The 6612-nt window shown below is 36.8% G+C and overlaps 1 protein-coding gene and 1 pseudogene across 1 annotated transcript in view; one reads left to right on the top strand and one right to left on the bottom strand.

Moving 5' to 3' along the window:
• The window catches only part of LOC105135177 (probable receptor-like protein kinase At1g11050), a 25619-nt gene that overhangs the window by 10206 nt on the left and 8801 nt on the right, over positions 1-6612 (top strand). The window lies entirely within an intron of this gene.
• Positions 1455-2102, bottom strand: LOC105135178 (centromere protein V pseudogene; annotated as a pseudogene).

Here is a 6612-nt window from a genome sequence, read left to right as displayed (position 1 = left end):
GCTGCAATGGTAGCAAGACTGCTGCCATTGCAACTCTCTCTTTTATCGTGTAGCGACAGCTGCAATAGTAGCAAGACTGCTGGCATTGCAACTCTCTCTTTCTCTCTACTCTCTTCACATTCTCATAACCCTTTGGTCATTTTTCTCTCTAAAATCATGCTTCTTTTATAGGCATCCATGGTAGCTCCTTTTGTTCTTTTGTCAATAATGGTAGTCACCTAACATTTACCTACTTTATGATTTTTGATTGCTACACCAACAACCCTTTTTGACAATGGATAGGTGCACATGGTTGGTGCAACTCCAACTACAAGCTTTTGATAATAACAACCCTCTCCTATAGTAGAGCTATCGCCACATAAATGGCAATATCCTAGCAGTTTTGATAAAAAATACAGTATGACACCCTGTGAAAAAACTCTTTCTTGAAACTGGATAGCTGTGTTTGGTTTTCTTTAGATTCTTCAATTTTCCTAGTGCTAATTTGCCTCTTTGTCAGGGAACCGAGGATGGTGAAGGCATATCCCTATACTTACCAAGACCAGCAGGGGCACAATTAAGTGCTCTATCATTCTCGAAGATGACAAAACTAAGATTGTTGCTCATATTTCGTAATGCGCGCTTCTCCCATAGCCTCCAATATCTTTCTAATGAGTTACGGATTCTCAAATAGGATGAATATCCTTTCAAAACGTTGCCATTGAGTTTTCATCCAGATGAACTTATCGATCTTGATTTGAGTTATAGCCAAGTTGAACAACTATGGAAGGGAGAGCAGGCACGATTACCACTTACGTATGTTTCATTTGTTAAACCAAAAAAAAAAAGGGGAAAGTTCATGGAAACTGGTTTTCAGTGTTTCCTTCTGCTTCTTAACAGAATTTTAACAAGATGAAACTCATCAATCTCAGTTACTCCCTCGATCTTGTAAGACACCGGATTTTAGAGAGGTCCGAAATCTTGAGAAGCTGATTCTTTAAGGTTACACAAAATTGCATGAGATTGACCAATCAGTTGGAGTTCTCGAAAACCTCGGTTTATTAAGCCTGAATGACTGCAAAAAGCTTGCAAGTCTTCCTAAGAGTGCATATGGTTTAAAAGCCCTTGAAACTTTCGACTTCTCTGGATGTTGAAAACTTTATAGGCTGGAGGAATTGGGTCATGCAGAAAGTTTGGAGGAACTGATATAAGTTTGCAGGATTATGCTCTTTTATAGCGTTGGACTCAAGTAACTGCAATCTACAGGAAGAATCAATTCCCGGTGATTTCAGCTGCTTAACTTCATTAAGTGTATTAAACGTGAGTGGCAACAACTTTACTAGCCTACCTGCAAGTATCCATGAACTTGCCAATCTTGAATATCTATATTTGGATGATTGCAAGAGGCTTCAATCACTCGGGGAACTTCCTTCAAATGTGAAATTTGTAAGTGCTCAGGCTTGTACCTCATTAAGGATGAATAAAGTCTTTATTAAAACATGAACAAGTAAATAGCACAAGTAACCAATCAATTAGCTACACGTATAACCAATCAATTAGCTAACATTGCTAATTTTATTTTCCAACTTTGAGAATGTTCCAAAGAGCGATATCACAAAGGTTTTTCCATAATATTGTACTACTTTAGGGAGGGAAGGCGAGGAGAGTTGTGGTAGAAAGAACGACACTTCAGCAGCCAGCACCTTGAGAGCATGAAGCAAATGTCTGATTGTATGACCTTTCCCAATTCTGCCCATCAAAGTTCTTAATCTCAACATGAGTGAGAGTCCCAGGGTCAACACATCTGTAAGTAATTGAAACCCCATCTGGATGTGATCGTGGAACGTAAAACGAAGTTATGCCACAGAACTTACAGAATGTGTGCTTTGCTGTATGCGTGCCAAAAGTGTAGGTTGTAAGAAATTCTTTGGAATCTCCTAGAAGCTCAAACCTTTCAGAAGGGACAATGAACTGAGTGTTGCCCCTCATGGAACAATCAGAACAGTTGCAGTTCCAAGCTACGACGCTACTTGGTGCTTGGACTCGCCACCTTACTCTCCTGCAATGACATCCTCCGTAATGCATTACCATATCTGATTCCATTCACGAAAGCACTGGTTGGAAATGGTGGCTTCTCGTGGATGAATCTGGTGGCTGCAATCAATTAACAAATATGCAAACAATGCATAGCAGTTAGCGATGGGATAGCAAGTATTCAGAAATAGAGTCCCCAGACTGAAAAATGTGTCAGCTGAAATACTCTCTCCTGAGAAATGCAGGTATGAGCCATATTGTGAGAACATGGAATTTGCTTTCACTTGAAATTACATTACGATTCAGTAGCTAAGGGGAAGGAGGCTGATTCAAATTATATGAAATTGTTTATAAGCTTACAAATAATGAGTGTTTATGTATAATATCCAACAAGCAAGCATAATTTCTACTAAACATTGAGAATTCAATAGAAACAACTGCTTAAGCCAGATCAGGTGGAAATTGGTTGATGGAAACAAGAAGGAAACCAAGTTTTTAGAAAACTTCATTGAACACCGATTACAATAAGAGAAAAACTAAGAAAATGGGAAGATGGAAAGAGAAATGAGGTCTAATTGCCATTGTTTTCAGCATCCTTAAATATTCAGAATACGCCGAAATCCACCTAGAACTTTTCAATACTTACTATCAACACACTTCATATTGGCTGAAAGAAATCCTTTGAATGTCAAATTCCATGATGTCATCCACCCTTCGCCCTCAATATAACTAAATATGAATTCCCTTTTCTTCTTCACCACATCAAACACTTGTCGCAACAAGTTGCTTCACCCATCACCGACCTCAGATGAAAGCCTTTCCAATAACTACTGGTGTTTTTCCAAGAGCCAGCTCCATCCCTCCCATGCACCTATTGACACGCCCTTCAACTAATCTCGCTCTAAGAAATATTCACCAATCTACTGTACTGACCTAAAACAGCTAGAAAAAAGATCCCCGTCTTCAAATACCCCATCAAACCCCAGCTCAAAATCCCACTGGAGCTCCCTAGTAGCAGCTTTGAAAACGAAGCTACAACAAGTCCCCCTGTTATGAACTAATACCTGATCTCCAACCCTCCATCTTATCATGCATGCATCAATCAAACACTAACAATTTTCTTCTTATTACAAACACACTTCAATAGATCATGCATTTCTTTCCATTGCCTAAAGCAGTAACAGTCCTCCTACATCACCAACTTGGTCCTTCTAAATCTTCTTTTTTGAATCGAACCCACAAACTCTTTCTCAGTACTTTGTTGATCTAAACTCCAACATATATAGTTGCCAGGATAAACTAACATCTTTAGTATCTATAAATTCCAAACCACAATAGATGTAACTGAATTTAGCAGACAGAGAAACAACATATCATATAACACAAGATTATCATTAACATCGATAAGAACAGAAGCAAAGAGATTTACCTGAAGAACAAAAAAGTCAATTTTGCTGGCTGTAGGACTGTTGCTCAAGCGTCGTGCTGGCAACAAATGCTGCTTTCAGCTGTCTGAGAATGTGTGTGTGTGTGTGTATTGGAGGCTCTTTTTTGGGCACATTCTATAGGATTTCATGTGTGTTTCTTAGCCGAATGACCAGTAATGGGCCTAAAACACTTGTAAAAATGTAATGTGGTGTAGAGTCTTACAACCCATGGCCATATATGCCTAGGCTCTTCCATAAAAGGTAATTGTCAAGTAGATCCAATACTCGATATGTGAACTGACTTTCACAAGTTATCGTCTTTTTTATTAATTGAAAACATAATCCATGTCAAGTTTTGAATTATAAATTTTCTAAATTAACCCGTCAATTGAGTTTAACAAATATGGGTTGAAGCATTAACTCATGAGATATTTCCCTAAATATTTAGGGCAACTATATCGGTAGTTGAGAGATTTATTGCCTTGAGCTTCTCTGGTACAGAAAATTGGCTCGACCAATGACATTACCAGATAGGAGCTGTAAGTACTAACTGCTTGATTATTCATCTAGGATGGGCAGATCAAACCTTAAAATTTATATTATCATAGCCTAGTGATGACAAGACATGCTCACTCATGAGTTTAGAGTTAATGTTTTGTGCTGTCTAACCTATACACATGGGCACGTAATTTATGCATGTTTGCATATGATATCTATGGATTAATCTATAATATTTGATTGTTTTATTGTTCTTCATAATGAAGAACAACAAGACAGTACTCTGCTTGATACATGGCACTAGACGAGAGTTTAATATACATGTAAATGGGGTCAATCGATGCCTTTGTTTCTTATGCTTAGTTTTTTTATGTGGTCTTGCTATATCTCGAAAACCAAACATATCTGTCCATTCATTAATTTGACACACACCCACAAATACACACACACACACACACACTCATATTGATGGAGTGGTAAATATAGCTTCATTTAATATTTCTACATAAACCCAGATTTCTAGCAGTAAAAAATCTCTATATATGTCAATGGTTAAGTAGAATCTTCCATTTTGTCATAGCTGCTGATGATCATAGATTGACTTCAAAATTTGATTAAAAGATCGATGATTGTATTTTTGTATATTGAAAAAGATTTTCTCAAAAATCCCCTTAATTAATTTTGTTAAATTTAATTAAAAATTGTTGATAAGTGATTGATGAAGTCATAAAATCATCAAACAGGAATTGGGTTTTACAAGACTATGTTTCTTGACTATTGACTGGTTTTTGACCTTGGTTCAACGGGAGTTCACTTATAAAACAAGTTATTTATCAAAATAAAAGATCATTTAATGTCTAAATTAGTAGATGTGTAATGAGTAAGATGTGTGTAAAGAAAATGTGTAGAGTTTTTGTATGGAGCCTTTGTCTGAAGTCTAGGACTCACAACCTAGAACTCGTATGGCCAAGACATATCTTCATTTTTTTACTCGGTAACTTTGTGTATTTATAAACCCAGTACTTGAGCTTACTCGTGAAAAAATAAAAATAAAAAGGTTATTTTGTAATGGTCAGCATCGGTAAAAGATGTTAGTGACAATATTTCCCTAAAAAGTTTGCTGTGTCATTCACACCATTCGTGAAGATTGTCGCTACACGATGTCGGGCGATGGCTTCACTCCTTTTTTTGTTTGTTTTTTTTTAACAGTGCCATTGGACATAGAAAAGGTTGAAAAATGATGTATACTCTGCATATAAAAATTTTGTGTGCACCTGCATACATGCAGAGTCATGAGAACTGAAAAAAATGCATAGAGACATGTTTTGGGGTGGGATTAGACAGATCGAGGCGAGGGTGTCAAGAAGGAAGTATTTTTTTTAAGTTTCCAGATGCCAATATGATTAAAGATCTTGTCATATTAAGGTAAATTAAAATGCTCCACTCAAAACAGATTAATAGAACGGAAGTGTCGAGTAACCATAAAACAAAAGGAAAAATCAAAGAATTAACGAGGTGACGAATATTCTCAATATTTTTTTTTTAAGTATTACTTGTCATCTTATGGCATGATAGTTCGGTCCTTCCCACGAGTCCCACGACCAAAGACTTGAACAACATATTAATGTTTGTTACTGTAGATCAACACTAGAAATTTAAATTTAAATAGGGGATGTTTATTACATGAAACTGGATAATAATAAGGATAATTACATATTTTTATAGCAATTAATTACACTGATTTATAGAAGGAAAATAAACAGAAAAACTAAAATTAAGCAACACTACTGCCACGTTTGGCTTACATTTCGCCACTACTAACAATTCATCTAAGGACTTGTTCAATCTTTTATTCTAGCAGAAATAAAAAACAACGCGTGAGATGAACTGGTCTTCAAGCAACACGTCAGCAACTTAAGGCAATAAATTTCAACACTCCTCCTTGCATTAAGGGCTGCAAACCCCAATCATCCTGGTTAGAAATTCAAACCGATTTGTAGGGAGTGCTTTGGTAAACAAGTCTGCCAATTGATCTTCGGTTCTGCAATAAATCAATTCAACTTCACCATTTTTCTGCACATCACGAACAAAGTATAGCTTGATGTTGAAATGTTTGGTTTTCCCGTGGAACACTGGATTTTGAGAAATTGCTATGGCTACTTGATTGTCAATTGAAATTTCAGTTGCTTCTTGCTCCTCCATCTGTAAATCACATAGCAATTTTTTAATCTATAGTGCTTGATTGACTGCTGTAGTTGCAGTTATGAACTCAGCCTCCGTAGTTGATTGAGCGGCAATGCTTTGCTTCTTAGATGACCATGAAAACACAACTGATCCTAAATTGAAACAAAACCCCGAAGTACTTTTCATGTCATCAACAAATCCACCCCAATCACTGTCAGAGAAACCATGCAACTTCAGCTTTTGACACTGTGTAAATTTGACTCCAAAATTGCATGTTCCTTTGATGTATCTCAAAACTATTTTGGCTGCCCTCATGTGCAACTCGCTTGGACAATGCATGAAACGAGCAAAAAGATTGGTTGCATATAATATGTCAGGTCTGGTTGCTGTTAAATACAGCAAGCAACCAATTAAGCTTCTGAACCTCTCTTCATCTACCTTGGCAGTACCATCATCTTTGCTGAACTTGTCCTTCTGATTCATTGGAGTT

This window comes from Populus euphratica, unplaced genomic scaffold (assembly GCF_000495115.2).
Source record: "Populus euphratica unplaced genomic scaffold, PopEup_1.0 scaffold72.1, whole genome shotgun sequence".
Lineage (NCBI taxonomy): Eukaryota > Viridiplantae > Streptophyta > Magnoliopsida > Malpighiales > Salicaceae > Populus > Populus euphratica.
Note: the sequence above shows the minus strand (reverse complement) of the source record. Positions and strands in the feature narration are given on the sequence as shown.